Source organism: Paramormyrops kingsleyae, chromosome 2 (assembly GCF_048594095.1).
Source record: "Paramormyrops kingsleyae isolate MSU_618 chromosome 2, PKINGS_0.4, whole genome shotgun sequence".
NCBI classification, from domain to species: Eukaryota; Metazoa; Chordata; class Actinopteri; order Osteoglossiformes; family Mormyridae; genus Paramormyrops; species Paramormyrops kingsleyae.
In genome coordinates, this window is record NC_132798.1 from 34,488,646 (window position 1) to 34,512,024 (window position 23,379).

The 23,379-nt window shown below is 41.1% G+C and overlaps 2 long non-coding RNA genes and 1 other non-coding gene across 3 annotated transcripts; 2 read left to right on the top strand and 1 right to left on the bottom strand.

Moving 5' to 3' along the window:
• Positions 1–6,769: 6,769 nt before the first annotated feature.
• LOC140587624 (uncharacterized) lies at positions 6,770–10,000 on the top strand. Its single transcript, XR_011989275.1, has 2 exons — positions 6,770–7,404; positions 8,229–10,000. It is a non-coding gene; the product is annotated as an uncharacterized lncRNA (long non-coding RNA).
• A 2,689-nt stretch (positions 10,001–12,689) lies between these two features.
• trnap-cgg (transfer RNA proline (anticodon CGG)) lies at positions 12,690–12,761 on the top strand. Its single transcript has one exon. It is a non-coding gene; the product is annotated as a tRNA-Pro (tRNA).
• Positions 12,762–19,720: 6,959 nt separating this feature from the next.
• LOC140587625 (uncharacterized) lies at positions 19,721–21,885 on the bottom strand. The gene is made up of 2 exons (XR_011989276.1): positions 21,569–21,885; positions 19,721–21,236 (listed from the first exon to the last, which is right to left on the bottom strand). It is a non-coding gene; the product is annotated as an uncharacterized lncRNA (long non-coding RNA).
• Positions 21,886–23,379: the final 1,494 nt, after the last annotated feature.

The following is a 23,379-nucleotide window of genomic DNA, read 5'->3' on the forward strand; positions in this document are numbered from 1 at the left end:
CTACAACTAAAAACTGCCAATATCTCCTGACTGCATTGACCAATCTAATTGAAATTTGGCAGATATGTACTACAACCAATTCTGAGATCAGACATATATCACAGCAGTCATTGATCATAAAATCATGGTCATCATCAGCCAATCAAAATGAAGCAGCCATTTGACAGGCTAAACAATACCGAATCTCAACCAAAACAGGTTGTCACATTTGATTCTCGACCCTTAGCATACCATGTTAAGGACACCGCAATCAACCAGATGGGGGCGCTACAGCAACAAGTTTTGCATTTCTGCCTATTTCTCCTGAACTGTTAAAGACAAAATTGAGAATTGTTGCGAATCCTATCCACTAGATCATGGCAAATTTAATGTTATAAAGAACTTCATCATAACTATTGCCCTTTTTGCCTATTTTGTAAAAGTCTGAAAACAGGGTTTTTTCTTATCCTCCTAGGATTTTCACCAAACCTACACAAATCTGGTATCATTTAAATCAGGAGACAGTCCCTATATAAAATTATTAAAAAAATCATAAACTTTCCATTAGGTATGGCCACCAGCCACACCCAAACCATAGTGGTGCCACACCCATTTCAATCAGACAGCTATATCTCAGGCCTGCCTCAACCAATCATCATCAAACTTAAATATGTAATGTAGGATATTACTGGAGAAGGGCCCTCCAAATTTGGTGCCGATCAGTCAAACGGGGGTGCTACAGCAATATAACATCACTGTATAAACTGCAAAATCAGCTCAACTTACATTTATCTCATTTTTGATCCAGTGACATATTACTGGTTAAAATCTTTTGCCCTGCAAGTTCTGTGAGTCATGTCAAATCAAGAAATATGCAATGTCCCATGATAGTCATTTGCATTCCCTTGTCATATTTAAAAACTTAATTAATAACATATTACTGTAACTACTGCAATGTCCAGCCTAAGTAGGTCAATCTGGTAGTAGAAAAATCAGGACACTGCCCATATGTATAATTTATAAAGATAACTTCACTTGCCTGTACAGTATAGCCACCAGCCACACTGAACCTACAGCATTTCCATGATCATTTCAATCAAACAGCTAAATCAGAGGCATACTTCATCTGATCATCACCAAATTTGACCAACTAATGTACGACTGCACCTCAGACAGACCCACCAAATTTGGTGCCGATCGGTCAAATGGGGGCGCTACAGTTACTGTCCATATATGTCTAAGACCTACCTTAGCAAATTCAGCTGAAATGTCCTTCTTTCTCATAAAACCTTCAAGGAATTGTTACCTTTCCCTTCACCTTAGTCCATATTTTTAATTTCCTTTCATTTTTCACCTATTTCCCTCATATAACATTATCAGACTTCATTTACACATGAGAAGGCCTAAAAGTATTAAATAGTATTTCTAAAATGGAGCGCTGCCTCCACCTGTTGGCCAAACCATTTCCATGCCCATTTCAATCAAACAGTTATATCTCTGGCATGCTTCATCCAATCCTCTCAAAAATTGACCAACTGATTTATCTCTGGCCCACAGACAGACCCTACACTTTTTGTGCTGATTGGTCAAAGGGGGGCGCTACAGCTACTCTGTAAATATGTCTAAGACCAACATAGGCTAATGCAGCTGATATTACCTTATTTCTCATCAAATATTTAAAGATTAATCACCATTACCTTGATCTCAGTTAATATTTTTAAATTGCTTTAATTTTCCTGCCATTAGACTTTTAGAAATGTATCAAACTTCAGTGATGCTTCAGGCTCTGTACATTGCAGCAATTGCAATTTCTTTGAACAGCTACTCACCACATTTCCCTTCTGTTTCTCATCTACCGTTTTCCATTTATTGTACCTTAATCAACATTTCTACGGTAATGTTCAAATGTCAGGTATCATCTTATAGTAGCATTAACTACTTTCTGACTATTTAAATGCATTGGCCATCAGTTACAGTCTGTACTTCATTTACAATTTAGCAACTGTCATAATATTTCTAAGACCAACCTTGGTTAATGCAACTGAAATTAGCTTATTTCTCATCAAATATTTAAATATTAATCACCATTACCTTCACCTCAGTCAATATTAATAAATTGGTTTCATTATCCTGCCATTTGACTTTTAGAAATGTATCAAACTTCAGTGATGTTCACTGCAGCAATTTCAATTTTTTCCAACAGCTAGTCACCACATTTCCCTTCTGTTTCTCATCTACCATTTTCATTCTTTCTGACTAATTCAATGCATTGGCCATCAGTTACAGTCTGCACTTCATTTCCAATTTAGCCACTGTCATAATATGTCTAACAACAACCTTGGTTAATGCAGCTGACATCTCCTTATTGTTTATTTAAACATTTAAATATTAATCACCTTTCCCTTCATCTAAGTCCATATTTTTTTTATCTACTTATATATTACTACCATTTCACTTTCAGAAATCTATCAAACTTCAATGTTACTTCAGCCTGTGTAAACTGCAGCAATTGCAATATTTCTCCAAAAGATAGTCACAAGATTTTCCTTCTGTTTTTCATCTACCATTTTGATAAACATTTCTACGGTAATGCTCAAAATGTTACGTGTCATCATCTCATACTATCATTTCCTATTTTCTGACTATTTAAATGCATTGCTCATCAATTACATTGTATACTTCATTTACAATAATTATTAAACTTTTAATTATTATTGTTTCTTTTAACTTTATTTGAATCTAGAAATGTACAAACAGCAATGCAACAATATATAAGTTGTAGTATCACAAAACCATCAGCATATAAAAGGGGAGAAGAAAGGAAAGACAAATGATGATAAACATGCAACATACATACAGCTTGGAAGCATTTTTTAACTAAAAAATAAATAAATAACATAAAGTGAAGAAAAAACCTAGATCTTTTACCCTTTGCAAAAGTCTCAGTGCAGTTATTTCCCCAAGAACTTCAAAGCCGTGAAGAACTGAGAAAGTTCTTTTTTGAAGATGAAAACGTTTGGAGAAGTTTTAAAGAATCTTGTTTTATGAAAAAAGATTTTCCCAACAATATAATATTATTAAGTAAAAGATCAAGCGTATCATCATTTAGGACAACACCAAAGATAATATTATTACAAGTAAAGGAAGTCAAAAAATGAAATTTTGTACTTAACCAAACTTGCAAGTCAACCCAAAATGTCTGTTAAATTTAACATGAAGGAATTAATTACAGGGATATACTGTATAGCACTGAATACTTTAAAGTGTAACTCTTTGACTTTGGGGGGGATTGGATAATAAATATATTTAGTGCAAATGTATATAATGGTTAATTTGCATTTTTATTGGAAAGGCCAGGAAATAGTTAATAAGTAAGACAATAATAATTTATTAATAAATTATAATATTAATAATAATTTTATTTGGGAATTTACCCTCCTTAAAAATAATACCATTGTACTGGAGAGGAGGAGGGAGGCTAAGGAGAGAATTGTTAAAAAGGTTCCTGACCAACATTAAATGTGCACCTGGAATAGCATTTAGAACAATATCAAATTCTTTTTTTAATAAACTGTGTAACATATTTTAAACAGAAGTTTTCAAAAAACAGAACATTTCCTGTGACGTGCAATAGATGCAAAGCTGACCAGATGTTCTACTCGACCCAACGTTCATGGTTCGTGGTCTTATTTCTGTGGGTAATACTGTATATCTATTATTCCAAATAGGTACCAAGTTTGGACTAAAAAAATAATAAGAACATAAGAAATTTACAAACGAGAGGAGGCCATTCGGCCCATCAAGCTCGTTTGGGGAGAACTTAACTAATAGCTCTGCACCTTATATTGTGGGTCCTGAGCTTGCACTACATGAACAGGAAAACTATTCCATACTCTAACTACACGCTGTTTAAAGAAGTGTTTTCTCACATTCAGTTTAAAACGTTCTTTTGCTAATTTCCACCTATGGCCACGAGTTCTAGTATTTAAAATAATATTAATATGTAACTATTTGGCATTTGAGCAGCATCCAGACCTGTTAGAATCATATACAGTATACCAGGATCTCCTTTGCTCAAAGCTGAACAGATTCAGCTCAGCTAACCTCTCCTCATAAGACATACCTCTAAGAACAGGAATCATTCTTGTAGCCCTACATTGAACCTTTTCCAAGGCAGCAATGTCCTTTTTAAGGTATGGTGACCAAACCTGCACACTGGGGTCTTACCAAGGAATTGTATAATCGTAGCATCATTTTCCTCCTTACTTGGGAGTTCTTGGTTCCTCTCCTCTTTTGTCTTCTGGCTTTCTTTATTTAATTTCTTTCCTTCCTTTTTCCTGTTCTGTATTATACTCTCTAATGATTTTGTAATGTATCACAACACATGCATGTAAAGTGCCTTTGGATGACTCTGCTGTGACAGGCACCATACAAAAATAAATTAAATTGAATTGAAGGTATGTTCAGATAATTTGTGTGACTCAAAGACCAATTCAATTCAATTCAATTCTTTATTGTCATGTGTACAAGTACAAGTACCGTGTACAATGAAATGCTTACTTGCATGAGCTCCTGCAGACAGTGAACATAGACAGCAAGACAGACAACATGATGACATGAGATGACATGAATGATAAAGTGAATTATAAATAAGTAGAATAAATAAGACCAAGTAAAATAAATAAGACCAAGAGACAGAGAGAAGTATATGTATGGGTAGCAGTGGAGGTGACACAGGTTACTGATTGTTCATGAGTCTGATTGCAGTTGGGTAGAAACTGTTCCTAAACCTGGAGGTACGCGTCCGAATGGACTTCAGTCGCTTCCCAGATGGTAGGAGGGTGAAAAGTGACAGTGCAGGGTGGCTGGGGTCTTGCCTGATACGGTTCACTTTCCTGAGACAGCGTGTAGTGTGGATATCGCGGATCGCAGGGAGCTGTGTGCCCGTGATCTTCTGTGCTGAGTGCACCACACGCTGCAGAGCTCTGTGGTCCTGAACTGAGCAGCTACTGTACCAGGATGTGATGCATCCTGTCAGGATGGATTCCACAGTACACCTGTAGAATCTGCACAGGGTTGTGGGGGACATCCGGGCTTTCCTCAGTCTCCTGAGGAAGTAGAGGCGTTGTTGTGCTCTCTTGACTATTGCCGCCGTGTGACTTGACCATTTGAGGTCAGCAGTGAGGGTGACTCCGAGGAGCCTAAAGCTGCTGACCTGCTCCACAGCCTCACCTCCGATGTAGATGGGGCTGTGCTCTGTTGCCTGTTTGCGGAAATCCACAATCATCTCCTTCGTTTTCTTGACGTTGAGGGAGAGGTTGTTGTTCTGACACCAATCTCCCAGGTGTCTGACCTCCTCCCTATAGGCCGTCTCATTGTCCTCGCTGATCAGACCTATTACGGTGGTATCGTCAGCAAACTTAAAGATGGAGTTGGAGCTGTACTTAGCTACACAGTCATGGGTGTATAGAGAGTAAAGCAGGGGGCTCAGCACACTTCCCTGTGGGGTGCCAGTGCTGATGGTGATGATGGAGGAGGTTTTTCCACCCATACGCACTTGCTGAGGTCTGTCGGTGAGGAAATCCAGTACCCAGTTGCACAGCCCCAGATCCAGGAGTTTAGTGATGAGCTGGGATGGAATGACGGTGTTAAATGCAGAGCTGTAGTCCACAAACAGCAGCCTGGCATAACAGTTCTTGTTTTCCAGATGGGACAGGGTGGTATGGAGTGTGATAGAGATGGCATCCTCTGTGGACCTATTGCTACGATAGGCAAACTGGAAGGGGTCCAGACTGTCAGGGATGGTGTCTTTGATGTGTTCTAGCACCAGCCTCTCGAAGCACTTCATGACTATGGGAGTAAGTGCTACTGGGCGGTAATCATTAAGGCAGTCTATTTTATTTTTCTTTGGGACAGGGATGATGGCTGAATGCTTGAAGCAGGTGGGGACAGATGAGACTTTCAGAGATGTATTAAAAATGTCCGTAAAGACTGCAGCTAGTTGATCGCAACATGTCTTTAAGACGCGACCTGAGACTCCGTCTGGGCCAGGTGCTTTCCGGATGTTGAGTCGGGAAAAAGACCTCCTCACATCATCCTCGGAGAGCCTCAGGCTGGAATCTTGCGGCACTGCGGGGGGACGCACAGGCTTGTTCGAGTTAGTAAGCTCAAAGCGAGCGAAAAACTCGTTCAGCTCGTCCGGGAGTGAAGCGGCGGTAACTGTGTCTGCGTGTGTCCGGGGTTTGTAGTCCGTGATCGAATGAATGCCCTGCCACATCCGACGAGCGTCTGCTGTGTTGTTAAACTGAGAGTCTAATTTGTGGGCGTACTGACGCTTTGCGTATGTAATGGCTTTTCGGAGATCGTACCGGCTCTTTTTGTATGCCTGAGTATCTCCGGAGTGAAACGCACTGCTACGGTCCTGGATCCGCCGGCGAACTTCAGCACACATCCAGGGCTTCTGGTTGGGAAATACGCGTACAGACTTTGTGGGAATGCAGTCTTCCACACATTTCCCGATGAAGCCCGTGACCACTGTGGCATACTCATCCAGATTTCCGGAGGACTCTTTGAAAACATCCCAGTCCACAAATTCAAAGCAGTCCCTAAGCGTCTCCTCCGCTTCCGGAGTCCAGCAGTGCACCTCTCGCACGGCCGGTTCTACGCGCTTCAACTGCTGCTTGTAAACAGGGAGGAGCAGCACAGAGCGATGATCAGACTGCCCGAGGTTCGGCCGTGGGAGCGAGCGGTACGCGTTTTTGTGTGCGGTGTAGCAATGGTCCAACGTATTAGCACCCCTGGTGGGGCAGGAGACATGTTGGTAGTATTTGGGGTAAACCGACCTGAGGCTTGCTTTGTTGAAGTCTCCGGCGATGATAACCAGACCTTCGGGGTGTGAGTTTTCGCAGTCCGTAATGAGGCGGTATAGTTCCTTAAGTGCATTGCTGGTGTTTGCTTGCGGGGGGATGTAAACAGCCGCCATGTGCACAGCTGTAAACTCCCTAGGCAGGTAAAACGGCCGGCACTTGATGATCAGACACTCCAGGTCCGGAGAACAGCTTTGTGAGATAACTTCCACATCCGTACACCAAGCGTAGTTGATGAGGAAGCATACCCCGCCCCCTCTCTTTTTCCCCGAGGAGACCGACCGATCAGCGCGGTAGATAGAGAAGCCGTCTGGCTGGACAGCCGAATCCGGTGTGCAGGCGGTGAGCCATGTTTCTGTTAGGCAGAAAACACAACAACCACGCAGATCTCGCTGAAGACGAAGTCTACCACGGAGATCGTCCAGTTTGTTGTCCAGAGGCTGGACATTAGCCAGGAAAATGCTAGGCAGTGAAAGTCGTAGTCCACGGCGTTTCGCCCTCGCTTGGATCCCGCCACGCCGTCCGCGTTTTCTCCTCCGCGTCCGCCGGGCATGATCGGGTGAGTCACGTCCGCCACCTTGGTTACGAGTTATTGTGGCGAGCAGCCCCTGGTCGATAACTTCAAAAGTCGCGACTTGTGCATTTGTGCAGTTTGCTCTTTTAGAAACTTTCTGTTGATATAAATTAAAATCATTCTGTTTGCAGTTGATATAAATTAAAATCCTGTTTTAAAGGAATGTAGTTAGTTTTGTGAATGCTGAGACGGTGAGAAAAAATAAAAATGGAAGATGCAGCTTTAATATTTGTATTAAAGAATTAAATGTGTGATTTAATTTCTTCCTGTTGTGCATATTTGTACAGTTGATTTTAGTATAGACAGTTAACTCTTCTGCCTAGACAGTTAAAACAAAATTCTGAGCCCAACTTTCTATAACAGATGAAACTAACCATGAAGTTTTCAGTGAATTGACAGACCTGACCAACAATTACAATATATTCCATTTGTTATAGAAACTGAAGTGCACAGTAAATGAATTCATTTACAGTATATGCCGTTACAGAGATGAAGGAAATGTCTGTGAAGTGCACAGAAAATCGAGTAAATTCATAGTATTCTCTGTGTCAGTATAAGGGTCTCTCCATATAATGTATGGAAACAGGTGAATTCAGAGGGTTTGCATTTTTGACTGTTAAAGGAAGTATCTGTTAACTTTAAGGAAAAAGTACCCGTAATTTTCTGCCAGTATATTGTCCTTTTTTTGTTACAAATTTTAACTTTTTTCACCATATATTAATCTGTACAAGTAATTAGTCTTTCTAATATTTCTATGAACAATTAACCTGCAGTCCATCCATCCATCCATCCATCCATCCATCTCCTAGCACTTTTCCAGGTCGAGTCGTGGGGGCAGCAGTCTAAGCAGGGAAACCCAGACTGCCATCTCCCCAGCCACTTCGTCCAGCTCCTCTGGAGGGATCCTGAGGCGTTTCCAGGCCAGCAGAGAGACATAGTCTCTCCAGCATGTCCTGGGTCTTCCCCGGGGCCTCCTCCCAGTGGGACATGCCCGGAACAGCTCACCAGGGATGCATCCTGACCAGATGCCCAAGCCACCTCATCTGGCTCCTCTCGATGCGGAGGAGCAGCGGCTCTACTCTGAGTCCCTCCCGAGTGACCAAGCTCCTCACCCTATCTCTAAGGGAGAGCGCAACCACCCTGCGGAGAAAACCCATTTTGGCTGCTTGTATTCGTGACCTCGTTCTTTCGGTCACTACCCACAGCTGTAGTAATTTTAAATATTGAAACATAGGCTGTAGCCCACACTAGTGAAATTCACAACGGGACGTAATGATTTGCATGGCAGCTGTAGTTATCCTGACTCATGAAACTGCAGGTGGCTCTATCGGGCAGGAAGGTGAGCCACATTTGGCCCAATTGCAGTCCGAGTGCTTGGGCCATAATCGGACCTAGATGCAAACCGCTGGTCAGCCAATCATTGGCCCGTCTGAATATTGCTATCTGGGGAGTGGTCAACGAGTGACAGGTGCAAGTGATGGACACCATAGGAAGGGATGTGGTGGCTAGTGACACCTACTGGTTGCACAGGTACATGACGGGAATGAGGGAACATGACAACCAGCAAGTACACTATATTGCCAAAAGTATTGGGACACCTGCCTTTAAGTGGCGCTGTCCACCACGGCAAATTCTGAAAGTGTGTCAACACTTCAGCGAGGTGAATTTATTGCTACCCCAATTGAGGAGGACGAAATTCGTTGTCCTTCTGTTGAAGTGGTAGTGGGTAGGTTGAGTAATTCGGAGATACTTATGGATTTGAATTTTTATTTTTCTCAACTTTCTCTGGCAGGTTAGTGTGGCTCCGGATGGGCCCATGCACTGCCCTCCTCTCCCCGGCGTAGATCGCTCACCGAGCTGCGGAGATCTGCCAGAACCACTAAGGGGAAGCTACCAGCTTGCTACTGTGCAGTCTCGAATGGTGAACCACGAGGACATGGTGATTTTAAAATTGGGGGATGAGATGTAAGGGGACATACAGTGGGTGTTGTATTTGGGGGGACTCTTATTTTGATGGATGCGCGTTAGGGGAGGACTGAGGTGTGCTTTCGGCACTCAGTTGCAGTTACCGAGGTTATTAGTCTCCCGGATGTATAAATGGCGCATAAGTGTAATGGACGGGGAGTGCGGCCAAGCTTTCTTTTAATGGAAATGGGAGCTGGTAAGACGCGGTCCCTAAATTTATTAAGATGTTTCTCTTTCTATCGTAGGTTCTAGAAAGGGGGGTTAAACGGACGGGTAATGCTCCTGATTGGAACTGGCGGGTGTTTTTCCAGCTCCTATCCTCGTCTATGGTGAAAGGTGTTTTTTACTATTGTAATTGTGAGTTGCGTTTATAGAAAATGTTTGGAACACCATAGCATGGTATTACTGTGTTTTAATGAGTAATCCCACGTGTGCGTTTGTGTCATTGACTTTGCTGTGTGATTATTAGCGCTGTGCTCTTGTGATGAAGTGGTTTAATCGCAATCGATTAGTGATTTTATCGTATGTGCATGTATATTAAATGGCACGGATGCTGTGTGCAAGTGCCTGTGTGGGTTGCCTAATGGTGTTCGAATAAACGTAGCTGTATTTTAAATTTCTGTTGTGTCCTTCCTCACCATATCCACATTGTCTCCCAAGTCGGTAGAACGAATTCATGCAGTGGAGTTATATCGGGAGTAATCAGCTTGTAGAGCTGTTATCGTGATGTGCTTCCGTTGTGAGCCCTTACAGTTGCTATGCACATGCTGAGCGGTTTAACTGTGTTTCTTCCCCATTTACGGTCTGTTCTTCTTGCCCTTGCCGAGCCTCCCACGCCTCCTGCCCTTCCCGTGAAGCCCCTCGTGTATTCCACCCGTGTTCGTCGTCTACATCCAAGGATTGATCTACCGGCTTCTCGACCTTCGGCTTCCCCTCTCTCGACCACGGCTTTGGATTGCGTTTTGGCTTTTGGCGATACGATCAGACGGCTATTGACAACAACTTTGACCCAGCTCACGACTACCCTTTGTTTAATCCCTAATAAACTTGGTTGCCTGGATCCACTTGTGTTCATCTTGTTTGGCAGGACACATACAGACATTCAACATCAATGACTCCAGCAGGAACAGAACAGGATCTGGAACTTAAATACAAAAAGTTAACAAGGATAATACAGGACAGGTGAAAACAATTAACCAATCGGGGAGGGTGCAGTACAGCGAGCACACAGGGTAAAATACACAAGGGCAAGCACAAGAACTGGTGACAGGTGGAACTATTAATTAACTCAAGGAACTCAAAAACTAAACAGGGAAACTAAGAACTGACAAAGAAACGATGAAACAGAAACTAAACACTGGGAAAATAACAGAGGCAGGTAAAACGGAACCAAGGCAAAGCAAAAAACCCAAACTGAAAAACAATCCACAGAATGTCAGGAACTAGAAAATAGATACAAATGAAACACAAGGGAATAAAATCTACAAAAATACAAAAACAGAGGAGATGGGATTTGAACACAAGACTGAGGAGTATACAGATCATGTCACACTCAGCTGATTGAGCCATGCGGCCATGTTGTATTTTGTAATTGCATGCATTGTTCAATCATTCATTGCAAAGGACAATTACTGCTAAGTTCTGGCAAATGCTTAAGGTCATAGCTGGATATTTCACTTATGAAGAAAAGCAGAAGCACTTTATTTTTAAAGGAAGATCTAATTTGATATAAACATGTTGATTATTAATTATTAAAAGAGTTTTTATATCAGGATAATCATTATATCGTGAACATTTTATCGTGATATTATTTTTTATTATTATAGTATTGTGAGTTTTTGGTATCGTTACATTCCTATTAAATAATATTTATCATATTGAGTAATGAGGACACCTTTACAAAACCTGACTGTGAAATCATGTTCAGTGTTCAACCAGAAGTCTATGAAAATATGATGAACAGTCACAAAATTTTGTCTAACACGCAATTATCATAGCAATAGAATTAAATTTATCTTACAAATTTGTATCACAAACAGAGCACAGATTTGAAAGCAGCCTTGCAGAAGATGCAGTAAATGCAGGTAAATGTACAGTTGTACTTTTCATTCATTATTGACAGTCCTTGCCAAAAAGTAAAGGCCATAGCAATGCATCTTGCAACAAAGAGTCAATGTCTACATCTTCTTCTGCAGTACCATGCCTATCCTTGAATGCCACTGAGCAAATAATTGAATATTTAAACACCTTTTTTCTTATCTCAATTTTTAACACCTCCATCAATTAATAATCCAATCTAGAAAAAAAAGAATCATGATGGCAATTGAAAGGATGCAGGCAGACATTGCAAACAGCATTGAACGCCTGGTCCAGACCATTAAAAAAAAATCCCCCTGGCCCAGCATCCAGGGAGAACATTTCCTTTGAGAAGTCCCTGCAGGACAGTGCAAGAGCTTGAGGGACTCAAATTACAGTTGGAGGGCCCAGAACAAAAACAAAAGATGGTATGTTGATATGCCATATTGTGGTTTAAAGGGGTTTGTCTAATTGTTACACTAACACTTGTTTTTGAATATTTATCTTCATATGTTGTATGTTGGATAAATCAATAGCAAAGTCCCTGTTTGGATTTTCATTTCCAGCATGAATAGCGCTGAATGTGAAAAAATTAAAAGCCGAAGTCAAATGATTCCAAAGCGCTGTCTGCTGCTCTTTAACTTTTCCTTTCATGTTTTGCCTTTTCATTTTCATGTTCACTTCATGCAAATATATACTAATTAGTGGTCACGGCAATGGGCGGGGATAAACCATAGAGATTTCAGTTACTGTCATGCTGTTGTCGGTGTGGTTGCAGGGTTCGCTGTCGTCCATGCACATGGCTAAATCTGTTGCTGACCTATTACGGGAAGCGGTGACTGTGTTGGAAAGGGAATAGAGTGGCCTATCACTAAACAGTATGAGAAACACAGCCGTGACACTTAGTCATAGCTGGCACACTTAAATTCACCAAGCACCTCCCACTAACTGTACAGTTCCACTGACTTGAAATCAGCGACTACATTGACATCGCGCTCTGTCTGATCAGAGTGACCACCACTCTATCTGAGTGCCCCCACTGACCTGAAGTGTTATTGCAGTTTAGAACAATTCACTGAACTAGAAAATCTGCTGATTACAATAGTCATCGGGTCTGGTCGTTCACCAGTTCATTCAGCGTCCTTTTTCCATCAGGTCTTTTCATTCACTCATTCGTTCAGTGGTTCACCATTTCACCATTTCACCATTTCATTTGCCTCACATTCAGGGGCTTGTTGGTCTAGGGGTATGATTCTCGCTTCGGGTGCGAGAGGTCCCGGGTTCAAATCCCGGATGAGCCCATGTGCAGTGGGATTGTAGAGAACTGCATCCAAAATGTTGGTGTCTCTCTCCCAAGTGACCTGTAGATGTTAGGTCTGTTGGGGTCCCTAGTGGTCAGGATTTGGCACTCCCGGGTTCGATTCCCGGTCAGGGAATTCCAGGGGTCTTCTTTTTGCAATAGTCAAGAGAGCACAACAACGCCTCTACTTCCTCAGGAGACTGAGGAAAGCCCGGATGTCCCCCACAACCCTGTGCAGATTCTACAGGTGTACTGTGGAATCCATCCTGACAGGATGCATCACATCATGGTACAGTAGCTGCTCAGTTCAGGACCACAGAGCTCTGCAGCGTGTGGTGCACTCAGCACAGAAGATCACGGGCACACAGCTCCCTGCGATCCGCGATATCCACACTACACGCTGTCTCAGGAAAGTGAACCGTATCAGGCAAGACCCCAGCCACCCTGCACTGTCACTTTTCACCCTCCTACCATCTGGGAAGCGACTGAAGTCCATTCGGACGCGTACCTCCAGGTTTAGGAACAGTTTCTACCCAACTGCAATCAGACTCATGAACAATCAGTAACCTTTGTCACCTCCACTGCTACCCATACATATACTTCTCTCTGTCTCTTGGTCTTATTTATTTTACTTGGTCTTATTTATTCTACTTATTTAAAATTCACTTTATCATTCATGTCATCTCATGTCATCATGTTGTCTGTCTTGCTGTCTATGTTCACTGTCTGCAGGAGCTCATGCAAGTAAGCATTTCATTGTACACGGTACTTGTACTTGTACACATGACAATAAAGAATTGAACTTGAACTTGAACATTGTTCGTTGAATCTTCCGGGTAACTTGGTCTTTCGGTCGTTCTCTGAGTCTATGGGCCCAACACGGACTATGTACTGGCATCTACTGGCCAGAATAAGTATTGACAGTGAATTTAACCAGTGAGAGCTTGTTTGTTTGGCAAAATATTGACTAATAAAACTTGTGATTATTAACATGTGAATATTCTGTATATTTATTTGCAGCCTATAGTAATAAATAAAATTTAAAAATTTAAAAACTTTGGTGCTATACGTTATTCAAGTAAATCTATAGCCTGCCATAGCATGTACAGTTGTGTTCAAAATTATTCAACCCCCAATGCTGTAAAGGGTTTTAGGGAATTCAGTGTACATTTGTAATTGTGTTCAGAATTAAATCTTACAAGGACTTTTTAAAGAACCAAATGCAACTAAAATGACATCAATTGTTTTTGTAATACAGTATTAAATGTTTTTTTTGTGATTTCTTCATTGACACAATTATTCAACCCCTTAAAGACTACCACTCTTAAGAACAGAGGTTCATTCAAGTGTTTTCGATCAGGTATTGAAAACACCTGTGGATGTCAACGAGCAGCAATCAAGCATAATAAGCACCAATTAGGCAGATTTAAAATGACTGTGATACTCAGCTCCTTCTAGACATTTACTGGTGTGTTTACAAACATGATGAAGTCAAGAGAATGGTCCAGGAAGACAAGAGAAGAGGTGATTTCTCTTCACAAGAAGGGCAATGGCTATAAGAAGATTGCAAAAATGTTAAACATTCCAAGAGACACCATAGGAAGCATCATTCGCAAATTCAAGGCAAAGGGCACTGTTGAAACGCTACCTGGTCATGGCAGAAAGAAGATGCTGACTTCGACTGCTGTGCGCTACCTGAAGCGCAAAGTGGAGAAAAGTCCCCGTGTGACTGCTGAGGAACTGAGAAAAGATTTGTCAGATGCGGGTACTGAAGTTTCAGCTCAGACAATAAGGCACACACTGTGCAATGAAGGCCTCCATGCCAGAACTCCCAGGTGCACCCCATTGCTGTCTCCAAAGAATAAGAAGAGTCAACTGCAGTATGCCAAAAGTCATGTGGACAAACCACAAAAGTTTTGGGATAGTGTTCTGTGGACTGATGAAACAAAATTAGAACTGTTTGGGCCCATGGATCAACGCTATGTTTGGAGGAGGAAGAACAAGTCCTATGAAGAAAAGAACACCTTGCCTACTGTGAAGCATGGCGGGGGGTCAATCATGCTTTGGGGCTGTTTTGCTTCTGCAGGTACAGGGAAGCTTCAGCGTGTGCAAGGTACCATGAATTCTCTTCAGTACCAGGAGATATTGGAAGAAAATGTGATGCAGTCCGTCACAAACCTGAGGCTTGGGAGACGTTGGACCTTTCAACAGGACAATGATCCCAAGCATACCTCCAAGTCCACTAGAGCATGGTTGCAGATTAAAGGCTGGAACATTTTGGAGTGGCCATCGCAGTCACAGGACTTAAATTCGATTGAGAACCTCTGGTGGGACTTAAAGAAAGCAGTTGCAGCGCGCAAGCCTAAGAATGTGACTGAACTGGAGGCTTTTGCCCATGAAGAATGGGCTAAGATACCCGTAGATCGCTGCAAGACACTTGTGTCAAGCTATGCTTCACGTTTAAAAGATGTTATAACTGGAAAAGGATGTTGTACTAAGTACTAAGAATGAATGTCACTTGGGGGTTGAATAAAACTGATAATGATGTGAGCACAGAAAAGACATTTGTGGTTATTTCATTATACATGTTATGTTATATTTGTCTGACTTACAAGTGCCTCTTTGATGTAATTGTAAACAAGATGACTGAAATGATCAAAATCAATGTCAAACTCAACACTCAATGTCAAACAAAACACTCAATTTCAGTGGGGGTTGAATAATTTTGAACACAACTGTATATACTTGTGTGCTAATTATAATGGGCTAAATTATGAGAAATTTGCACTCCTTTGTACTGTACGTATTCTCATAGGTCTGATTGGTCAGCATCTGTTGTGCATGTATAGAGTGGATGATCAGTGGCACGCTGCTCTCTGATAGTGGCAGCAATAAAACTAAACCAGTGAACGCTCTGCATTCAGGGTTCGTACACATTTTTACCATTACATTTCCATGACTTAAAGGTAAATATTCATTACTTAATAAACAGTAGTTCTGAGGCACTCACAAGGAATATAAGTTTTAAAAGCCTTTATTTAAACTTGGCTATCCATTAAAAACATGCCAACGTGTTTCAGCCTCTGTGGCCTTCTTCAGGGCAAAAAAATGCTGTTTTTTTATGGGACCCGTCCCATAGCCTGACATGCATGTCTAGCTGTTTAGCCTGTAAATTTTTGCTCAGCTGCAACTGAGTTGCCCCAAGCAGAGAACATGTCACGTGATCCCTGTCAGCACAAGTACGTAGGCAATACGTCGCATAAACGGCGGATGGTCGCATATGGATCGCGTTCCATTACGAAGCATCGCGTTTTATTCGCGAAAACGTCAGATCGTCGCGGTGTTGAAAAGTGTTGCTCGCTTAAACGCCCAATGTGCAAATGACTGAAAAGCTACTAAATACCGACCTTAAAAAAACTTATCAGCGACGTAGCGCCGACGTACTTGTGCTGACTGGGATGTGACTGATCGCCCGAACGAAAAAATTATTGCAATTTGAAAACCAATATTATCAATTGAACAAATTCAAGTACACAGATATTTTTGAAAAACAAATTTCCATGACTTTTCCAAAACTTTCTGAGTTTATTCATTTTCCAAAACTTTTCCAGGCCTGGAAATTGCCATTTTAAAATTCCATTACTTTTCCAGGTTTTTCATGACCGTACGAACCCTGTGCATTTAGGAGAGCAATACAGCTGGGAGACAATGGAATGCAATTTGGAATGTTTTTTCCAAAGTGTCTTCAGAGTCAGCAAAATGTTACATATGTAGGAATGTGATTTCCACCAAAGGTGGGTCCACAGACACCTGAGGAATAAACATCCAAGAGCCACCCAGAAACCTAGTATCAGGAGACCAGAAGAACAAACAGAAGCAAGAAGTTCTGAAACAGGTATTTCTGAGAGCAGTCCTGAACCTGCAACATCTGCAACTTCTTCCCCCTTCTGCTTGTTGTCTTCTTTATGTAAAAAAGAAAAAAAATGTACAATGGAAATTAAAAATAAAGTAGTCCACCGTAGAAGGGGTGGTAGAGAGAGTATAAAAAGGAAAAAAATAAAAGAATGAATCAATGATTTAAAGAATAGAACCATTTCAGTGAAATGAATTAAATGAATCGAATCACTAAAAAGATTCAGTTTCCACATCACTACTGCGATGGCTTGGTGCCCCATCCTGGGTTGTTCCCAGGCTTGTGCCTGTAGCCTCAGGGATAGGCTCTGACAGCCCCGCAAACCTGAATAGGATAGGATAGGAAAATGGATGGATGGATGGGTGAAAAATACAGTACTTTGTCCTGTATGAACACTGATATTTTTACAGTGTAAATATCACGATAAATATGTTCATAAAATCTGAGATCATTTAATATCCTATATATGATATTTCTTAGTCTAAATTCCAGCCAGATAACAACTTATCATGATAGCAGCATGGGCAAGAACGTTATTGACGCAAAAATGTTCTATAGATTCAATAAATACTGTCATTAAAAATGGAAAAACACGGTGTATGTACTTCTACCAGTTGTCGTGTGATGTGGCACCATCGGCTGTTGAAATTGTAAGTTATTAAGTCATTAATGTGATGTCACAATCGTGCCCCTCAAAGAGCATAGTCCTGTTTTCTGAGCGTCGCGTATTAAGTTATGGACTTTTGAGAAGTGATTTAAAAACAGATGTAGATGATGCTTGTCTGACGTATAAAGGCAGCTCATTCCACAATTTAGGTGCTACCAACGCAAAAGCCCAATCCCCTCTGAGCTTCCGACTAGTCCTAGGCACACTCAGAAGGAGCTGGTCAGCCAACCTGAGAGACCGAGGAGGAGTATATAAATGAAGGAGATCAGAGAGGTACAAAGGGGCAACACCAGACAGACATTTATAAACAAATAAAAGCAATTTAAATTGGATCCTAAAATGCACAGGCAGTCAGTGAAGAGAACTTAGAACCGGGGTGACATGCTCATATTTGCGAGTGCCAGTTAAAAGACGTGCAGCAGCATTTTGAACAAGCTGCAGTCGAGAAATAGAGGACTGACTCACCCCAAAATAAAGTGCATTGCAGTAATCCAGCCGAGTGGTTACAAAGGCATGGATTACTGTTTCAAAATGCTGTCGTGCAAGAAAGTGCTTAATTTTGGCCAGCTGCCTCAGGTGAAAGAAGCTAGATCTAACCACTGACCGAATCTGGCTTTCAAGCTTTAATTCAGGATCCATTTTTAAAACCCAAATTTACAATCTCAGGTTTGCAGAATGATTTCTGAGTTTTTAAATCGACAGAGAGATTGCCAGCAGAACCAGGTCCAAACACCATCACCTCAGTCTTCGAATCATTAAAACAAAGAAAATTTAACGCCATCCAAGATTTGATGTCCTCCAAACATGTTTGCAGAGAGTTCACAGACACCCCATCCTTCCTTTTAAGGGGAACATAGATCTGGCAGTCATCTGCATAACAGTGAAAGGAGACACCATGTCTCCTGAGAATTGAGCCCAGGGGGAGCAGATAAAGACAGAACAAAATTGGGCCCAAGATGGAACCCTGCGGGACTACATGACACAGTGGAGTGCAGGAGGACTCACAATTACCTAGACAAACCGAAAAGGTTCGATCTTTTAAGTAAGACCTAAACCATTTCAAAGCCACACCTGTTATGCCAACACAATGTTCCAAATGCGAGATTAAAATCTCATGGTCGACAGTATCAAATGCAGCACTTAAATCGAGTAAAATTCCAAAGAGGAATTTTTGGGAATGGTATGTGCTACAAATATCTTGTAGACGATTAAATTGCAGGGTCAGTCTGAATTAGAGATGGCACAAATTGTTAATTTCTTAACATGCTCGTGTGTTATAGGGCAGTTTTGGTCAGTGTTATAAAATGAGAGACCTGATCAGCGATGAGACCTTCGCTGTTAAAATAATACCCCAAATGTACACGGACCTGGATGAGGTATATGAGATTCATTATATTTGAAGTCAGCCTTCTAAGCAGTTTAACTGCATTTTCATTTAACTTAATGAGGTCTGAAATTTCTTTCAGAATTGGCAAGAAATTCAGATTATGAAGAAGCTTCAGCACAAGCATGTGGTCAGCTTCTCACACAGTTTTGAAAGCCATGACTACATCTACATCCTCATGGAGCTGTGCAGTAGGAAGGTAATCCCTGTTGTATCTGGCCTTTACAGACAGTTTATTAAGACTATGACTCTGTGTTGACTCACTACCCTTTTTTCTCCCCGTCCAGACACTTGTCAACATCATAGATGCTCGAGGGACTCTGACCATCCCCGAAGTTCGGTATTATATGCACCAGCTCATTTCGGGGTTGAAATATATTCATGAGAAAGGCTATATCCACAGAGACATCAAATTAGGTCTGTGTATGTTTGTTTAATCATCTGTATATTAATGTTAAGATTTTAATAGTACATATGGATTTCTGTATGCTCTTAATTTTACAACTGATTAAAGTATGCTGTTATTAGGTGAATTATTTCAATGTTGATTTATTGAAAATTCACTGATTTCTCAGATAACTTGTTAATAAATGAGAATATTGAACTGAAAATTGGGGATTTTGGATCGGCAACTGAGCTGAAGCCGGGGATAAGGTAGGTGTAGGTTCTATGGCAAAGCTTTCAGATCACTTACACAGCAAGTTAATCACATCTGTGCTAAAGTTTTCATTTTGTGTGTGTTGTAGAGACCTTTGTGGAACCCCATTCTATCGGGCTCCAGAAGTGTGGAAGATGCAGGAACAGGGACCAGAGGCAGATGTTTGGTCTTTGGGTTGCATCATGTACTTATACAGTACCTTCTCAACCATCCTTCCAGCCAAAGATTGCCATGGTATTTTAAATCTGTTTAGGGTTTTAAAACAACATATTTGTAATACTCATAAATATGCATTTTATATTTGAAACAAAAAAGAAACATTTATATTGTAACACAGATGAAAGGCTTTCAGCTTCCTTTATCTTCTTTTTGTGGACACTGTGAATAATGGTCATGCTCATCCATCACTGTCATAGGCAAGATTGCGCAACATCTGAAATGTGCATTAGCACAGAATTATACATTATATACATATCAAACTAAGACACATTAACTGCATTTTTCAATAGTTATATACTGCTGGTTGGAGATTTCCCCTTTGACGGCCAAAATTGGCACAAGCATCCACTTGATGCAGAGTACACTCTGCCCTGGAGGCTCTCTAGGGCAGCACGAAAAGTTACTTCCAGGATATTGCGAAAGAATCCAGAAGATCGCCTGACCTTGGATGAGATCCTCCGCCAGAAGTTCTTCAAGGTTAGAGGACTTTCAAACTGCTGGGCTGTGGATGATTTGCTGATATGAACTCATGTTTATGCTTCCTAAATAATAACTTTGCTTGACTGAAACATTTTAAATCACCCAAGGGCTTCACCCCCAAGAAACTTCCTGTTAGTAGCTGTGACACGGTGCCACAGCTCAGACCAGGTAACCGCATCAGGAGGTTCCTCATCAGGCTGGCCCAGGTCCTGTTTCGATGAAATAGATCCAGTGGTAGGTTCCTTCTAATTAAACTGAGCCAGTCCAGCATATCTAAGTTCATCAGGCTCTGACGTTTAACCTGACATCTCCATGGTTCATGCTACGTATTTTTGATGCTGTTATGTCACTATGGTGGCTTATAATACACTGTTGCTCGAAGATCATAGTCCTGTTTTCTAAGCAAAGTTACGGGTCGTTGCACAGTAAGTCATGGACTCCATAGAGATAGTGGTTGATCCCAACACCTCAAGGCCTTACCGCAAAGAGGCGTTTTTGGGAATGGTATGCGCTACAAATATCTTGTAGAAGATTAAATTGCAGGCTTAGTCTAAATTAGAGATGGCACAAATTGTTAATTTCTTAACATGCTCGTGTGTTATAGGGCAGTTTTGGTCAGTGTTATAAAATGAGAGAACTGATCAGCGATGAGACCTTCGCTGTTAAAATAATACCCCAAATGTACAAGGAGCTGGATGAGGTATATGAGACTCATTACATTTGAAGTCAGCCTTCTAAGCAGTTTAACAGCATTTCCATTTAAATTAATGAGGCCTGAAATTTCAGAGTTGGGAAGAAGTTCAGATTATGAAGAAGCTGCAGCACAAGTGTAACGCTTAATTTGTCACTGAAAAACAGGGAACATAAGCTACTGGACCAGTTCTAGGTTCGGAAGGAGTGGTTTGAAGCTTAAACAATGGATAAGTAGACCAGAGACAAAACCTTGAGTTTATAGCCGGCAATTTTAGGTGTCTCTTGGAGCCGGTTGTGACGTTGTCTCAGTCTGTTAAGGCGCAAAATCCTTGTGGAAAGCTCGACGTCCGATGTCCTCGTGCACGCACGTCTTCTCACACATGCACATGAGCTGAAGAAACGTCCATTAATTGTTATCCCTCGATGCCCGGGAAACTCTCCTGGGTGGAAGAAAAACCTGGCCTGCACAACAGGTCATAAAATTATATTTAGTCAAAAGTGCTTAAATCGTAACAATTGAAATATAAAAAAACAATCTCTGTTTCACAGTTAACCCAAAATGCCTACGGTGTTTTTTTCTGTTTTTCTCCACTACACATGCATTAGCCTCAGTACACATTAAAAGTAACATAGAACACATAAAATAAATTTCAGTTGTCAAGTAAAGTCGAAAAATAACCCATTTACTTCGAATTATGTCTTCAACATTTTCCGTCCTAAAGCGAACTTCAGTTAGACCGTTTACTCGTATAAAACACTTCTCTCAAACTCTATAAAAACACAACAAAACTCACCAAAACTTCTCTGGTTAAGGTCGCTACCGTTTCAACAATCTGCAACACTATTTTGATTGAAAAAGATCCGAAATCCACTTTGAAAAGTAGAAAATTATTCCAACTCCGCGTTTCCGCCGCTTCTTTAGTCTGCTGCCGTTAGTCTCACTCTCTCTCTCTCTCCTATAGTGGTGGGCGGATAGATCCAAGTATCGATAATAATGTTGATATTGATATTGATCGATACCAGTTCAATGAGATTGATACTTCAGTTTCAATCTCTCTCCCGAATGCACTGCAGCTGTCTGTGTTCGTGCTGCTGCTCTCAATTGCCGCTCCCGGCTGTCACGTGACTCAGCGGCGCCAGGCTAGCAAACAGGCGCGGGCGCGCGCACACACACACACTACAGTATAATATTTATAATAAATTATTATAATAGTGGGTCGCTGAGTCATGCTCGCAATAATTAAACAGCAGGGATAGTTCGGGGTTTAATTATCAGATGGTGTTTATTACACCCGCACTACTACAACCCACACACCGGCACTGCTCACCGTGCACGTCGCCCCGTTTACTCCACATACACACGGTGGGCGCACGCACATACATACACTACATACAACAATAAACATTAACCACTATACATGACATAACACACAGCACATTTATAATCACACAAGCGATTACTGAGAACTATTTACAAGCTGGCATCAGTCCAACATGCTGCGCTGCTGGCCAGTACCTCCGCACTACAGTATTTATTTACTTATAAACTTTGCCCAAATTCTGTCCTGGGTTTTACATAATTAATCAAAAAAAAATCACAAAAACACTTAAAGGCAATGAAAATTAATTCAGCTTTAGCAGTTTGATGATGCATCCACCTTAATTATTAAGAAGTATCGATAACGGTATCGTATCGGCGATTCTTTTCCTGTATTTACTTGGTATCGCATCAATACCAAATCTTGTAGTATTGCACACCACTGCTCTCCTGTGCACTACACTACTGCGCATGCGCGAGGAAGGGGGCGGGGCACGCTACAGGGAGGTTACACCAATATCATAAAACTTTTACATGTAAATGTTTTAACGTGTAAATTAGATTATTTCACACATCGTTGTTTTGTATCTTATCTTATAGTTAATTATTTATTATTTAACAATTTATTTATTTTACTATTTATAATATTTGTAGCTTCTCGAACAGTTTTGAATGGCATGACTACATCTACATCCTCATGGAACTGTACAGTAGGAAGGTGGAAAAGGTGTGGAAATTTTTACCAGTTTACATAAGGGATGGCATGAAGGGTTGTTTAATTCAGTATGGGAGGAATTGACGTATTTGTGGTGATTAAGATAACTACACTTTCATAACTTGAATTTGTTTCTCTTGAATGAAACTCATTCAAATGTTACGTATATGTTATATCTCGTGATGAAGGTCACCTTCAGTTTACTGAAATGGTTATTTTTCCTTGTACTGGAAGACATGTATCTTGTTCTCCAATAAACAGATTGTATAATCAATACTTCACGAGTCAGAATTCCAACTTCAGCAGAAGTTGCAGTTGAAATTTCTCACTAGGAACTCAGAATTTCCGAGTTACAAATTCGAATGGAACGTGGCAGTAATGTCAGTCTGCAGGTTATTAATGGGCTTGTCACTGGACGTCACCTCACCTCAGGACATCCCTAGTCTCCCTGCTTCTTACAGGGAACTAACCTTAATTAAAAGCAATAAATGACACATATAAACACAGCGGAGGCTGATTTTAAACTCAGAACCTTATAGCCATAAGCCGCTGTGCCACCCATCACTGGAAAT